This window comes from Mus musculus, chromosome 14, assembly GCF_000001635.26.
Source record: "Mus musculus strain C57BL/6J chromosome 14, GRCm38.p6 C57BL/6J".
NCBI classification, from domain to species: Eukaryota; Metazoa; Chordata; class Mammalia; order Rodentia; family Muridae; genus Mus; species Mus musculus.
Genome location: NC_000080.6, coordinates 92,560,297 through 92,578,352, shown reverse-complemented (window position 1 = coordinate 92,578,352; position 18,056 = coordinate 92,560,297).

The window sequence follows — 18,056 nt, the reverse complement described above, 5'->3', positions numbered from 1 at the left end:
AATTATATAAACACACACATGCACAAATATACCCCCCCCCACAGTCATATTCTTTGTTTATATTCAGAATTCTGAAAAAGAAAAAGCAGACAAAGAAAGGGGACAAAGGAAGGAAGATTAGCCCAAAGTTACCAGTTAAAAGTGATTAACTAGAGCATACATATTCTCTCCAATTGCTCAAGTCATTCAGAAACATTGAGTAAATTGCAGGTTATCTTCGTAAATGTCCATAACATAAAATATCAGGAAGTAAATCAAAATACAAGGATGACTGTAATTTATATTTGCTTAAACTTTTTTTACTTATATAAAAACCTCCACTCCTAATTGTTAAAGATGGAGCTAAAAAAGATGTTACTTCTCAAAAGTTTATATCTTTACTGTTAAACTTTATATCATAAACATTTGTAATAAGAGAATATGAAACTAAAAGGATATTAGAGAATCTAGATGTTTCTATTCCCCACATAACCTTATGCCCATCACAATGCCATTAGACACAGACTCGGGGACTTAGAAGTTGGACTCTAGAGACAAAAGAATTCTTCTTCTCTTCTATGCTGTTGAAACAATTGGCTCACTCAGAATCTGTAAGAAAAAAAATCCTGTTTTCTCTGCCTACTTAATTGTTTTGGTTATTTTAATATTGCTTTCTTTCAACTTTTGGCTAATGAATTGTATACAGTCCGTAAGAAAGTATTTCTTAGGCAATAGAGATTGCATCAAAGCTGGATATCTTTCTTTGGGATCAAGCACTATATAGTCAATGATAAAATAGTATAAGGACATGAAGTGGAGCTTTGGTAAACAAGACATTCTTCAGGTTATTTTTAAATTCAGCATTCATTACATTGCTTTTCTGCTAGTGTGACATTTTTTAACGTCCCTTTTCTCTAACCAGTTTTTTTTCTCCTTGTTTCAACGATGTTCAGCTAGATAATAGGTCCCTTAGCAAGCAAAAGCGAAGTGGTACAAATATTAAAAGCATTCTGTGCCCTTTGAAAATATTATGAAAGTTACTGCACAGATGGGCTGAAAGTTTAATTACCTCTAAAGAAGAGTGTCAGAGTCATCACTGCTCTCACAACAACTGGAAATTTTGCAACCAAAATAACCATCAGGAAATGACTCTGAGTGTGTATATCTAACACGGAGAAGAAACAGCTGCCACTCCATTTACAGCACCCTGACACTACCAACGCCTGAGATGGCATAGCATGGAGATGTCACACAGCCCTCTTCTCAATCTGACATTTTCTAGGCTTTCTGCAAATTTGCCAGCCTGAAAGAAATAAATGAAATTGACTATCAGGCTCCACATAAGATAACACAGGTCTAAATACTTCTGTTGTGTGCTGTTGTGCAATCATTAGGCTATAAAAGATATACATTTGCATTTGGCAAACATTTTTATTATGGAGCTGAGAATTACCTCCCAGTTATATAACAGCTGTATTACATATATGAAATTATCAACCTTTTGTACTGAATTATAATCATTAATATATTTATAAGCTACAAAATAGTATTGAATAAACTTATGTAGAATAGATAAGGATATAAGTCCCATTTTCATCTCAGCTTCATGAGAAAATTTATGAGATGGATGGCAAACTACTAAAGGAGGGCAAAGTATCAAAATAACTTTCTATCATTCCTCATCACAGAAGGGTGAATACATTCAATGAAACAGGAAATGAGAAGGGGCTGGAGAGATGGTTCAGCAGCAGTTCTTTGGAGGACTTACAGTCAATTTCCAGCGTAGACATGGTGGCTCAAAACGGTCAGCACCTCTAATTCCAAGGGATTTGTCATCTCTTTCTGGCCTCTTTGTGTACTAGGTATGTGTGTGGTACACAGACTTACATGCAGCCAAAACCGGCATACACATAAAAATGTCAATAAAATAAAATAAAAATTGTCTGGAGTTCATTTAACCTCCTCTAACCTCACCTTTCTCTACTTTCAGTAAAGTTCAGGTCCATCCTCCTCGAGCTTAACATTATTAAAAATAATGGCCAACTATGTACTTAAGGAGATTATTTTATCTAAAACATATAAAAGAAATGTGAGCACACTTGGAACTGGCTCTAAAAAAATAAAATCCAACACATATAGAGCAGAGGAATGGCCTCAGTGGGGGAAGATGCACCTAATCCTGGAGAGACATGAGGCCCCAGGGAGGGGGAAGGCTTGATGGTGGAGGAGCATCCTCTCAGAGACATGGGGGGGGGGGAGGAATGGAATGAGGAACTGTGGGAGGCAGACTGAGTGGGGGCAACAACAGGATTGTAAATTAAAACCAACCAACCAACCAACCAACAAACAAAAAAACCCCAAACCCCAAAACCCAAAAAACAAACAAACAAACAAAAAAAACCAAAACAAAACCAAAACTAAGAAATTTCAAAAATTGTTGAAAGTATAAGAAATACCTGATAGGAGCCCCTTGGTCCTGTGGAGGATTTGGTGGAATGCTAGGGCACTGAAGTGGGAGTGGGTGTATGGGTTGGTGAGCACCACCATAGAGGCAGGGGGAGAGGAGAGGGGATAGAGGGTTTGTGGAGGGGAAATTGGGAAGAGCAATAACATTTGGGATGTAAATAAATAAAATAAAACACACACACACACACACACACACACACACACACACACACACACACAAAATACCTGACACTGTGAGAGATATACATCACTGATGCTACCAGTTATCAGTTATTCTCTCTCAAAACCAAATGTACATTATTATTACTATTGTTATTATTTAATCTTTTTTACATTTCAGTCTTTATCCCTCACCTGATCTGCCCTTCACCCTCTTACTGTTTTTCATCCCATTCCTCCTTACCCTGTGTCCAAGAGAATGTCCCCCAAAACTCCAAAAACCTCTAAGCCTGCCAGGCCTCCCTATTCCCTGTGGTCTCAAGTCTCTCAAGGGTTAGGTTTCTCTTCTCTCATTGAGGTCAGACCAGGCAGTCCTCTCCTGTATATGTGTCAAGGGCCATGAACCAATTAGTGTATTTTGCCTGGTTGGTGGCTCAATGTCTTAGAGCTCTGAGGTCCAGGTTTGCTGAGACTGCTGGTCTTCCTATGGGGTTGTACTCCTCCTCACCTTCTTCCAGCTTTTTCCTAATTCAACCACAGGGGTACCTGACTTCTGATCACTAGTTGGGTGTAAGTATCTGTTTCTGTCTGAGTCTGCTGCTTATTGGACCTCTCTGAAGTCAGCCATGCTAGGCTCTTATCTGTAAGTACTTCATACCATCAGTAATAGTGTCAGGCCTTGGAGTTCACCTCCCCTTGAGATGGGCTCAAATTTGGGCCAGTAACTAACTGGGCATCCTTTCCCTCCGTCTCATTTCCATTTTTTCCCTGTAGGTTTTTTTGTTTTTTATTTGTTTTTGTTTTCTCTGTTTGTTTGTTTGTTTGTTTGAGTTTTTGACAGTGGGATAGCACCTCCATCCCTCCTCATGAGTTCTGTCTTTCTACTGGAGGTAGACTCTACAAGTTCCCTCTCACCACTGTTGGGCATTTCATCTAAGGTCCTTTCTTTTGAGTTCTGAACATCTCTTACTGCCCAGAACCCTCTCTACAGGATTGCCCCACCCCCTACATCCCAAGTTTGCTTGTTTCCATTCTTTCTGCTGGCACTCAGGGCTCCACTTCTGCCCTGCCCCCAATACCTGATAATGTTACCCTTTTCCCCTCCCTGTACCATTTTCCATCCAAGTTCCTCCTTCCCTCTCTTCCAATGATTGCTTTCTTCTCTCTCCCAAGTGGTATTGAAGCACCCTCACTTGGGCTATTCAGCTCATTAATCTTCTTGAGTTCTGTGGATGGTATCCTTGGTATTCTGTACTTCTTGGCAAATATACACATATTAGCAAGTACATACCATGCATGTTCTTTTGGGTCTGAGTTACCTCACACAGGATATTTTCTAGTTCCACCCATTTGCCTGCAAAACTCAGGATAGCTGAGTAGTATTACAGTTTGTAAATGAGCCACATTTTGTTTCCATTCTTCTGTTGTGGGACAACTGGGTTGTTTCCAGCTTCAAGCTATCATAAATAAAGCCACTATGAACATAGTGGAACATGTGCACCAGTGGCATGGTGGGACATCTTCTGAATATATGCCCAAGAGTGGTATAGCTGGGTCTTCACATAGATATGTTTCCAATTTTCTGAGGAACCTCCAGATTGATTTCCGTAGTGGCTGTACCAGTTTGCACTTCCACCAGCAATGGAGAAGTGTGGATCAAGGACCATAACATAAAACCAGATACAGTGAATCTAATAAAAGAGAAAGTAGGAAAGAGACTCCAACTCATTGGCACAGGGGAAATTTTCCTAAACAGATCTCCTATGGTTCAGGCTCTAAGATCAAGAGTTAATAAATGGGACCTCATTAAACTGAAAATCCTCTGTAAGGTAAAGGACATAGTCATTAAGACAAATCAACAATCTACAGATTGGGAAAAAAAAAACTTCACTAATCTCACATCTGATAGAGGGCTAATATCCAAAATATATACAGAACATAAGAAGCCAACCTCTAAAAAACCAAACAACCCAATCAAAAATGGGGTATAGAACTAAACCAAGAATTCACAACAGAGGAATCTTGAATGTCTGAGAAGCAATTAATGAAATAAATGTTCAAATTACTTAGTCATCAGGGAAATACAAATCAAAAAGACCCTGAGATTCCACCTTACAACAATCGGAATGGCTAAGATCAAAAGTTTAGTCAACAACCACACATGTTGGTGAGAATGTGGAGAAAGAGGCACATTGCTGGTGGGATAGCAAATGTAGTTTCAATTAAATTAGTGGAAATTTATTTTATCTCATGTGCTGCTTTACAGATGAATATCTCTAGTAGTCTCTGGCATTTGCATGTTTGACCTCCATTTGGTATCTATGTACTTTGTAGATTTAGAAAGTATGGTCATGCTGCTGGTAACATGACCCTGGAGAAGGCCTTTGAGATTTTAGGGGCTCCTGTCCTTTGTACTTTGTTATTTCCTTCCTCCTTGCAGACCCAGGTGTGTGTCTTCAACTTCTATCCCAGCCAATTTGCCAGACATGAAGGGAACTTATCCATCAGACACAGTAAGCAAAATAAAGTCTCTCTTGCCTCTCTTTTATAAGTGTTGGTTTGTTTTTTTGTTTTTTTATGTTTGTTTTGTGTTTTTGTTTTTTTTTTTTTTGTTTTTTTTTTTTGGCTGTAGTGATTTATTACAGCAGTAGAAAAGCAACTATTACACATTTTAAATAAATTTGCATTCAAAGTTACTTTATAGGAAACAGGAATATAATTGACTTCCCAGTCACAAAAGACTAAAAGTTACTGAATAATTAGAACCTTCATACAATTTACACATGTATTTAAGCCTTTATTATCACAACATTTCCGTAGTTTTATACTCAAGAGACTATGAAGGTAACCAGAGAGATGGCTTGCTAAAACGCACTGGCTGGTCTTATACTATCAGCAATGTTTCTGTCCCATGCTCCTAAGAGACCTGACTCAGCCAGTCTTTAAATAGTTTCCTAAAAATAATTTAATGGGGGGACATGGTTCATACTGAGGTGTTATTGTGAATATGTGCTAGTGGATAGACAACCATTCTTTATTGAGGACATGGCCACAGGTGGTTTTCCTATGTTTCAGTGAGTCATCTCATCTCCAGGCACACATGTCCAGCAATAACTGAACTTAGTGAATTCTAAGAGAAAACAATTAACCACCACCACCAACAGAAAAGAAATAAAGTTAGGGCAAGATCATGTTGGTAAGGATATAAGGAGTTAGAATGGGGTAGACTAGGGTAGAGACGAGTTCATATTTCCTTGATTGTGCACATATAAAATTCTCAAAAACACAGAAAAGTCTAAACAAAAATGAGGAATGACAGAGAAGATATTGTTTCTCAGCAATATATTTCCAGTTCTGTAAAGGCATGAGTTAGACACTAAAGCAAGAGAGTAGCTAAGTAAATCTCAAAGTAATCATCTCCTACAGGTACATCTTCTTATATAGATATTCATTTACTAAAATACCTTTACAACAGCAGGGATCTTTAAGTACAACATAGGAGAATCTGAGTTTTGTGCATTAATAAAGATGTTGCTGTGCAAGTAAAAAAAAAAATCATTGCCTGCATCATCAGTAACCCAGTATAAAACATTGCTGGGCAGACACAAATGCTTGGTGCTTGGAAGAGAGAAAAGCAATAAAGTCTTACCATGGTGGTAAATGTTAATGCTGAACATCACACCATAATTCTACTTCCAGTCCAGCATCTACAGACTAAACCAAAAATCATGCCTCTGGATATTAACTAAGTATCTCTACAATTCCAGCTCACTGCTCAAATCCAGGCTGTTCCCTGAGAGGCTCTACCAGCAGCTGACAGAGACGAAGCTGATACTTACACCCAACCATTGAACTGAAGTCAGGGGCCCCTATGGTTGAAGAAGCTGAAGGGGGCAAAGCCTTATAGGAAGGCCAGCAGTTTCAACTTACCCAGACTCCAGGGAGCTCCCAGGAGCCTGCCAGGAGCATACACAGTCAGTCTGAGGATCCTGGCACAAATATAGCAGAGGCCTGCCTGGTCAGGACGTAGTGGGAAAAGATGTGCTTAACCCTCAAGAGAGACTTCCCAGGTAAGGGTGAGATCTGGAGGGGGGAACACCACCTCTGAGGCAACTGGAGAAGGAATGGCATGAAGAACTGTGGGGTGAGACAATGGTGGCAATGACGATAAAGTAAACAGATAAAATAGTAAAAATTGAAAAAATAAAAGAAGAAAATTGCTTTCATAAATGCAAACCATATGAAAACCTATAAATATATGCAATACACTAAGAAAAGCTTTGCAATAATCTCAAGAAATGCAGAAAAGACAGTAGAGAAAAATCCTTTCTTTCATATTAAAGATTCTGAACAAATATAGTATAGAAGGGATGCACCTGCACAAAGGGAATTAATAAATAGGTTAGGTCCAAAAGGAACATGCCAAGTGAGGAACTCTGGAAGTTTCCTCAGACCAGACCATAACAAGAAAGGATATTCATGGCCTAACTTTTATTCCATGTAGAATATGTGTGTGTGTGTGTATATACATACATATATGTATATATATATATATATATAGAGAGAGAGAGAGAGAGAGAGAGAGAGAGACAGAGACAGAGAGAGACAGAGAGAGAGACAGCAGAGAGACAGAGAGACAGAGACAGAGAACACAATTTGAAAAATGAGAAATCAAGTATTTTTCAACTAATGATAAAAGGAAATTGAGGACTATCATAAGATTCAAAAACAAATGTCTAAAAAAATTAGAAAAAACTTTGGTGAAAAAAGTTGAGAGTGCAAAGTGGTAAACATTCTATTTTCCATGATTTGGATATTGTCAAAATGTTCAAACCATACAAAGCAATACCGATGAAATGCTTGAAGAATATGAGGCAAATAATCCAAGGTCTCTTCATGAGTATAAAAATTGATCTGCAACATACTAACAAAATGTTGGTCTCATAATTTTGTTTTATATTTCAAATATACTTCTGAATTGTGAGCAATATCAAAATGAAATGCATACCAGTTCTTTGAGCCTGGTATATCCACCCCTGTTAGTATCACCCAGAATCTGAGAAACAAGAATTCCAAAGAAAATTGCCAAGAAAGAAACCATTCTGTAACTGGTGAAAGAAGATCTGTATTAATTTCTTAGTGCGTGTGGTCAGATTTTCCCAGTACCCTTTTTGAAAAGACATTGCTTTATCGAATGTGCATTCTTAGCACCTGTTCACAAAATTTCACTTTGTTGTATATGTTCAACTTTATTACTAAGGTCTCTATTCTACTCTTAGTTTCTGTAAATTTTAATGAGAGTGTTACATTTTATATTGTATATGAAATACAGTCATATATTTTAACAACTATAGGTATTCATCATGGTTTAAATTCATTGTACTACTTTTTATATTGTTCTCTCTGAAATAGATTGTTTAGGCTGCTCAATTTTTAGACAATTTTATGCATATTATAGAATTTTTATATATCTTTAATGGCTGTCATTGGTATTGTGATGTTTGAAGAAGAAAATTGCCATCACTGTAATATTTCTTAGCAAATCAAGAAAATGGGTTACCGTTTAATTTTTCACATAAATAAGGAAGTGCATAGGAGCTCTAAATACTAGTAAACTCTATGTGTGCATGTTTGTTCTAGACTCCTGTCTTCTAATCTATTAAGAATAAGTGATATCAGAATTTTTGTCTCTTTGGGTTCTACATTGCCACGTATAATGAGTAGGCATGGCACAAATCTCATTCGTGTTTGAAACAGAGTGGAATACGTATGTTGTGTATGTCATGATTTAATTCCTTCCCAGTGGCTATGTGGTGTTGGTCTCTGTCTCTGCCTTGTCTCTGGGATGCAGAAGTCGCTCAGGGAAGGCAAAATGCTGGGGATGTTCCTTCGTGCAACTGGGGTGCCAGGCTGCTAACATGTTGCTCAGGGGAGGCAAAATGCAGTCAATTATAGGGGTCTAGTTCGTGTTTATCTGAGTAAAAACAGTAGGGACTGGAATGCACGCTTTGATTCTCAAACTCCTGTGCACCTAGAAGCAGCTGGGACAAAGGAGTTGAAAAAGGTGGTTCCCATTCTCTTGTGTACCCAGAAACACTCTTAGTTTGAAGACTAAGAGGAGTTCAGAACAGGAGTCCTTGGGCCAGCTCTGAGCCCAGGACAGAGGTGGAGTCTGTCTGAGCTCCAAGTAAGTGCCAAAGTATGGGGAGGCTGTAAGAGAGGAGATTTAGGTGAAGTTCTGTAAGATGAAGGCATCCCCCAACCCCTTTTAGTCCTTGATGAAGGAGACAATGCTTATCCAACCTCTTTTTTTCATGATGGATGAGGATGTATGCATCTTATTTAGGGTAAACCAGAGTTTAAATACTTTATGGAGAAAAGGATGCCTAAGAAGAGAAGTTCACTGTCGAAACACACAGGTCCTATGTAGATACCTCATTAGCATAGAGAACTCTAGGTGTTTATGCTGTGTGACCAGTTGTCATGATCTTCCTAGTGGGGTGTCATGGTCATGTGCTCGAAGACAGGAACCTGATTGGCAGCTAGTTCTAACTTCTGCTGTTCTCAGTTATGAGAATTACCTGTTGTTTGTTTGTTTGTTTGTTTGTTTTTCTCCTTTTGATATTGCTTCAACCTTGCCAGGTCTTCTGTCTGGTGGCAAGGTCCACTGCCCACCCACCCCCCAAATGTGTTGCAGATGTTACATTTATTAACCACCAGCTCTACATCAGGCAATGGCAGAGGTGATTTCTACACACTATTTCAGCTACCCAATGGACAATATTACATAAACTACACTCCTCATTTCACAGAAGATAAATTAGAGACTCCAAGAGATATAAGGACAGTAAGATACTTTTTTTTCTACCAGTTATTGTCTTCAGTGCCTGACTTAAACTTTAACCTTGTGAATTATGTTCATCGTATTCTGTAATCAAACTTAAAGAAACTGTTTAGAGGGGCTGGAGAGATGGCTCAGAGGTCAAAAGTACTGGCTGCTCTTCCAGAGGTCCTGAGATCAATTCCCAGCAACCACATGGTGGCACACAACCATCTGTAAGGGGATCCAATGCCCTCTTATGGTGTGTCTGAAGACAGCAACAACAGACTCATATACATAAAACTAAAAAAATATTAATAGGTTTAAAAGAAACTGTTTATAGAGTCTATGTCTATGCTCTATACATGTGTTTATATGTGTCTTTGTGTGTAGGTATGTGTGTTTGTGTGTACATGGAAATATATGCGTGCATGTGGAGGAATTCGATCAATTGCGATCTTCTTCAGTCTCTTCTCTACCTTATTTTTGAGACAAGTTCTCTAACTAAACCTTGGACTCACCAGTTTGGCTAGACAATATGACCAGCAAGCCAAAGAGTTCTATCTGTCTGTCTCCCAGACACTGGTATTACAGGGATCCCATGGCATACACTTTTATATGGTTATTGGGTATCTGACATTAGGGTCTTATACTCCTCTGAGTCCAAGTACAGTTTTATGTACGTTAACAGGGATACGTTTCTAAGAAAGCACATACTGAGGGAAGACAGCCAAAATGGTAAATTACTGAAACACGCTAAACTTTGAAAGGACATGACTGATTCAAAGTTAGGAATTTAGGGAAGAGTTCACAGTGAAACAAAAATCACAATAAGCTTAGCAAACATCAGTTAAGCTTGAACTGAAAATGTCAGCATTCCACAGACTATAAAGAGAATGGAACCACTCAAGAGATGTACTCATGAACAGAAAGTCTTTGCCAGTTTGTAATTACAGAAATAATATTAAGCAAATTATACATAAATATAATGAAACCTTTTCAATATGTTCTTGTAGATAAAAAACATATATTTATTTTATTCTATATAATTGTTATTTCTGAATTTTGTATATTTAATTTAACATATTTAGGACTTTAAAATTTGATTCTTTGAAGGCATTAAATATGTTTTTATGTACAAATGTTAAACTGTAGTGATATCAAATAAATTCTTGTTGTTCTACCTTCTTTTTGTTTTCTGATATTATGGGTATTTAATTTAAGGGGCTATATCCAATAAAACATATATTTATAGAACAGTTGTTCAACTTGAGCTTCTCTAAAGTTCACCTTCTTAGAATGATGTATTCTGCAGCTACACAGCAACTTAGACAGCAACTTTCTGCCTTAAATATTGTCAGTGAGAGGAGGAAAAGGATGTCTGGAACAAATGTCTCTCCTCAAATGGGAGAAAGTGACATTGCCAGTGAATAGTGGTTCTGCCTCTTATCTGTGCTTAATAACCTTTCTCACTGGCACCCATTCACCTGCCACTTAGCACAAAGACAAGCCTGCATGCCATTTAACAAGCCTGCATTAATACACCTACACAATCAATGGCTTCTACCCATTCCTCAAGGACACTGGTCTGTTACCATTACCAGACACTGTCAACAGAAAATGACACGAGAATCACGAAAGGCAAAATGATGTCAGTTTAATCAGAGAGCAGACAAAAAAAAGCAAACAATGCTACCCAGGAGGGAAGTATAGCAAGGAGAGTCAGAGGTTGGCACAAGTCACTCTTGGCAGGTCCCTGTGAAACCAGTTGGAAATTTAGCAGTACAAAATCCAAAAGAATGACATGGGTGATCAGACTTGTTTGCTCTCCATTCAATTCAAGCTGGTGACTGCTATTGGCAGAAGAAAAACCTGTTTAAAAAGAGAAGGAAAACAGTTGAAGAAGGTGTACTTGAATTAGTTTCATAGGAAATAATAAAACAATAATTCTCTAGTCTCTATGGAGTACAGAATACAATAATTTATGTTTTAAAAGTATCTGTTTAATCTCTTCCTTTAGTTTTCCCCTTGTGAAAAATTAAATAGATATCCTTAAAAGTTATATTACTGAGGCAGAGCTGTTGAGGAGGTGACATGCACACTGTGACAAGATAGCTGAGCATGGTGAGTAGTAGTACTAATAATGATGGATCTGTATAATTATGGATGTGGAAGAGGCCTCAGAGATTGTCTGGCCCAACCTGCTCATTTAACAGTTGAGAGATCTGACTCGAAGAAAGAATGAGTGAAATGCCCAGCACTGAGGCAATGCCAGCCTCGCTGGCTCACCCTCCAGCCATTTCTCCAAAACCCTGCTTAAGATTCAGTTTTGAATCATAATGTAATTGCTATCTAGAATAAAGATGATGTGTGATTCAGTTTCCATATACAAACACTTTGTTTAGGAATGATGAAATGATGAGAACAAAATCATCCCAATTAAGTTACTTCCCATAGAACATCCATAAATGATGAAGCATCCTCCTCCTGACCCTGAAAATCTTGGAAGACTCCCCTTCACTCTCCTAAAATAAATAAGGATTTCTATTGCTTCTTCAAATCTTTTGAAGGTAAACACTACTAAGTAGAATAGTGAGCTGAGAACGAGCAATACATGGGCAGATTATCAGTGATAGCCATACACTGAGTCTCATGGTGCATGCAATGTTCACCTGGTTCAGTAGTCAGGTTTTACCTGTGACATTGTTACCTGTACCTCTACGTGTAGGAATATAGAGATTCCTTCCTGTATGACCAAGTTGAAACACATCTTTATGTAAGCCTGGGCCATTCTTTCTTCAACCTGATTTCCTCTATTCCATTCCTACGAAGTCCTTTGTCTCTGGGATAGGCTACTTATACACAAGACAGTCAAGTAGTAAGACTTGATATGAGACATATTAGAGAAAGAATTCTGCTCTCAGCTGATAGCTGTTCCTAGAAACTAAAAATCCAAATTTATTTTTAAAGTTTATTGTTATTATCTAAGTATTTACATTTCATATTTATTAAAATTAAATGAGGACCATTTGAAGAATTTGTCTCTGGTCTGATACCACTCCAGTGATCAATGGAGCTTATATTACAACTAAAATTTACTATTACTATAAAATTTTAAAATTTATTAAAATTCCTACCACCTAGGAAGAGTATTTTGAGTCTTTATTCTGTAACAGAATTGTATTTCTTTGTTTATTCAAAAGCAATACATACTCAATATGTATGTTCAAATCACAGACCTGTCCCTAAGATGCCAGTCCCTAAGACCCTTTCCTCATAGTCTTTGCCCCAAGGTTCAATAAAAGTCCTCCTAACTTAGAGGTTTCCTCCTACTCTTCTTGTGGTTTTTGTCTTCAAGCCCAAGCATTTTCGTTAAAAGCAATATCTGTGTCACAAATTACATTCTTTCTCTCAATTCTTCCATGACACTCCTTCTTTACAGCTTTTCCTTAGCAATGCTACGCCAAATGAGTGCAGGAGTCCCATTATTAACTCTATGGGATATATGACTATTAATATGTGGGAGATAATTTTAACTGTCATGATTTATTAGTGTAAGGATAGTTCTGGATTCACACACTCATGTATGAATGCATATGTAAATAAATATAAGTAGATACAATTTATTTTTGTTGTATTCAAAACTCTTGCAGCAAAATTAAAAGGTAACATGGAAAAGGACAGGCTGAGCCATAATGCAGACTTATTTTTATCAGTAAGTAAGAGAGAATAGGGGAATTTTCTAATGTAAATAGTGGTATGGCAGTATTGAGATTAGCTGCTTATTTTCTTTCTGTTATGTTATACTTTTAATCATTTCTTAGTGGTTTCGCTGCATACGAGTGATTTCTCAGCATGTATGGATTAATGACTGGTACCCTTGGAGATCAGAAGAGGATAGAGGTCACCTGAAGTGGTTTCAAATAGTTGTAAACTACCATTTGGGATAAAGAAAGTGTCTTAGTTAGGATTTTACTGCTGTGAACAGATATTATGACCAAGCAACTCTTGTAAGGAGAAAATTAAATTGGGGCAGGCTTACAGATTCAGCAGTTTAGTCCATTATCATCAAGGCATAGAACTGTCCAGGCAGGCATGGTGCAGGAGGAGCTGAGAGTTCTACATCTTCATCTGAAGGCTGCTAGGAGAAGACTGACTTCCAGGCAGGTAGGATGGGGGTGTTAAGTCCTTGCTCACAATGACACACCTACTCCAACAAGGCCACACCTCCTAATAGTAGCATTCCCTGGGCCAAGCATGTACAAACCATCACAGGAAATGGATAAAATTTTTTCAAGAGCAAATTTACACAATGGAGTACTACTCAGCTATTAAAAAGAATGAATTCACGAAATTCCTAGGCAAATGGTTGGGCCTTGGGGGCATCATCCTGAGTGAGGTAACCCAATCACAAAAGAACTCAAATGAAATGTATTTACTGATAAGTGGATATTAACCCAGAAACTTAGTATAGCGAGATATAAGGTACAATATGTAAAACATATGAAACTGAAGAAGAATGAAGACCAAAGTGTGGACACTTTGCTCATTCTTAGAATTGGAAACAATCACCCATGGAAGGAGTTACAGAGACAAAGTTTGGAGCTGAGACAAAAGGATGGTCCATCTAGAGACTGCCATATCCAGGGATCCATCCCATAATTAGCCTCCAAGTGATGACACCATTGCATACACTAGCAAGCCTTTGTTGCAAGGACTGTGATATAGCTGTCCCTTGTGAGACTAGGCCGGGTCCTAGCAAACACAGAAGTGGATATTCACAGTCAGCTATTGGATGGATCACAGGGACCCCAATGGAGGAGCTAGAGAAAGTATCCAAGGAGCTAAAGAGATCTGCAACCCTATCGGAGGAACAACATTATGAACTAACCAGTACCCCAGAGCTCTTGACTCTAGCTGCATATGTATCAAAAGATGACCTAGTCGGCCATCACTGGAAAAAGAGGCCCACTGGACACGCAAACGTTATATGCTCCAGTATAGGGGAATGCCAGGGCCAAAAAATGGGAATGGGTGGGTAGGGGAGTGTGGTGGGGGAGGACTTTTTGGATAGCATTGGAAATGTAATTGAAGAAAATACATAATAAAAAAAAAAGAAAAAAAAGAGCAAATGTTCTTAGACACTGTGCAGTGTGTCCATATATCTGTTTCTTTATTTTGTATATATAATCTGAAGACTATAATAATATCTCTCTCAGCACTGTTGGAAATGACAAGTTAAATACTTTACATTAAGCATATGGAACAGTACTGAGTCCCAGCTAAGGTTAGCAACTGTTATGATGGAGAGAAGGAAGGTTTGGTCTCTGAGGGATGTTGAAATTTAGATGATGTCTCATGATTTGTTCTGGACTCTGAATGTTACCCTATGAAAAAAGAGAAGACATTTGACTGTATAATTTCTGCTACTTCAGAGGATAAGCAATAGTTATTGGTTTCCTTCACTAGATTATAAAAGAGTACTTGACATACTTGCAGTAATCTATGCCTATGAAATCAGTTCGTCATCAAGATAGAAAAGAAGATATACTTCCCATACAGTATATAGGTAAGTAAATTATATCAATTGAAGCCCCATTTTTGTTAGCTCTGCAGAACTCTGTGTAATCTTCACTCAATTCATTCTTTATTAAACTTTCATCACATTCATGTATTAAGATCATATAACTCTCAATGACCAAGGGATCACAATATTATTTGAAAATAAATTGTATTCATTCAAATTATAACCAAACATTTTACTGATAAAGCTGATACTAGTTCAGTTCATCTTTTTAGAGTCTGAGGTCTTTATTTCTAAGAAGCCCTAAGAAGTTATTAAGTTGTTCAGTGTTAATGACTTTATTCTCCAAAATAATCTATTGTTGAAGTTATGATTCTAAAATCACATATACAATACATACAATTCTGGTATTTTTTTTCATAAGCCAAATGCCTAGATTGGGCAGATCTAGGGCTATTTTAACTTACTTCTCAGCTATACAGCACCTTGTTACTTGCTATTTCTTCTGGCCATGTGGTTCTTCTGGTCCATTGAGGCATCCTCCTCTCTCTCTGTTCTCTTCCCCTATCTGCAAACTCCTAATCTCCCATATTACTCACTCTACCACCCAACCACAGACTCTAGCCTTTTACTGACCAGTTATATTGTGCAAAAAATTCACTTGACATGACTTGAGTGTGTGACCATCTGCTCTTCGAGGACAACCATACCTTGAAGAACCAGTTTTAGCTATAGGATATAAACAGCATCAGACCAACACACTACAATAATTGGCAGAAAATTCATATTATATTAAACAAATAAACATCTAGCTTTAGAGTCTAAGTTTTAGACTCATTAGTTTGTGTTTTGGGACCAATGTTTAAATTCTTCTTTGTGGTTACTCAATGCCACAGACATTTAAATTTACATATTAGTTCACATTTATATTGGTCTTACTGCAAAATTATGGTTTAGGATGATTATTTTCAAGCTTTGTCCCAATTTGTCAATCTAAAGAATATTTTTCCATAACAAATAAGAAAATTATGATAATAAAAATGAATTTGAATTTTGAAACCAGCAACACTAAGTTTTATCTCTTTGTAACAAGATTTAAGATTTCAAATACAGCAAGTTAAACACATAGACAAACAGACAGACAGACAGACAGACAGACACACACAGAGTTAGTACTTGTAGTAGTCTACCCTATAACTTGGGAACATTTAATCTTGTGCTTCAGTATATATACTCTCCTTTAAACAACACTGCTATCAAAGATGGGAGGAAGCAGGCAATATTAAAGCTATGGCAGCAAGAAGAGAAGGGTGGCAAAGAAGAGAAATGTCAAACTGTAAAAATATGTCTGAGTGGAAAAGAAACATGGTACCAGAAAGGGTACAACATGCTGGAATCGTAGTCAGCTGTATAGATGAATAAAGGATGAGATGAAGGATCCTGCTCATAATTAATTAAACTCATGAACTTCCTTTTTTTTCTTATTCAGTACATTGATACATTTTTAAAATAAAGAGTCCTGAAGGGGAGAACAAAAACATACCCACAGCTATCATCATTTCCTTGAACTGGGATTCTGAACCAAAAAGGAGAGAGAGAGAAGCCTGGTCAACTACACTTGATTCCTTTAGGGATGACAGTAGGAGGGTTAAGTGGCTGCCTCTCTTTTTAATTTTTTATTGAGAAACAAGTTTTGATTTTCTGTTAGAAAGGATAACACACAGGTTATTTTTTATGCATTTAGTTAAGTTTCCCTAAAATTAATCTCTTACATAACCGTGTTGTTTTATATCAAAGTTGCATAAAATTAGAGCAGACACTGACACACTACCAGGAACAAATCTACAGACAGGCAGGTTTGCTTTTTAAAAACAAACAAACAAGCGAACAAACAAAACTATCCTGTTTCAGAATTGAGGGCAGTTTGCAACACTACACGATTTCCTCACGGTTCCTTTGTCTGTAATATATGGATGACTTTAAGTCTTTTTCTCCTTTCAACATCATGGTTATTATGAAGAGGACTGGTAAGTATTGTGCAGGCTGTCCCTCAACTTGGGCTCTTGTTGGTCTGATGTAAGGGAATGTTTTACACAGTGGCTCAGAAATGAAGCTACACTGAAAAACTTAGCTCATTCCTGGTGATGCTCAACCTCACAGCTTGGTTCTGGTGGTTTCTGTCTCATTTTTCTGCTATGACATTATTTGTTAAAATATTTTTTGTTATTAACATAAATTATTTCCTGAATCTCAACTGCTCTCAAAGGAAGGCAATTAATTAATATTCGCTTCCTGGTGAGAAGAGTACCATAGCTGTCAGTATAATGAATATCTCTCTAAAGGTGTTCAAGTTCACATCTCTATAACAGGTGATTTTTTTTTTTTTGTCTACTGCTAAGATGTTTTCTCTGACTTTATTTTCAATTGTATGAATGTCTGTATGTTTTCACTTGCCCTATTTTGCTTTTATTATAGTCTGTTCTACTTTTTAAATTTTCATGAAAAGCATGAGATTTAATTATTCTGCCTCAAGCATTTCAAGATTTCAAGGTTTATCAGCTTCCTACCCTATACCTATTTCACCTCTATTCTGCTGAGTCTAATGTCAGACTCCCTTTGATTGGTATTTTGATGTTTTAACTAATTTCACAAAATGTGATTCCTTTAAATACTTGTCTTTCTTCTTCTTTCTTTTTTCTCTTCTCTTTGTTTCTGAGCTTTGTCTTTTTGGAGTCAGGTTGAATATTTTAGGCAAATTGATGTCCTGGAGCAGCTCTTGGGTGCTCTGAGGTGTCTCTGGTTTTTATTTTACTTTCCAGTAATTTCTTGTGATTTCAGTTTGGCTAATAAGTAGTGAAGCCTTTTCATAGTCTTGCTGTTTTTCTGTGTGTGTCTAGACTACAGATGACCTAAGAAAACTCATTCATTATCCTCCACATGTTGATTTTTAGCGTTTCCAATATAAATTTTGCATTCTTCTTATCTAGGCTGAAATATTTACTTGATTTACTATACACATGTGTTTAACATGTGTAATTTTAACTTTTAATTTTGACTATTTCAAATTTCTTATTCAAAATTTTCAAGATGTTTATCTCATAGGAACTC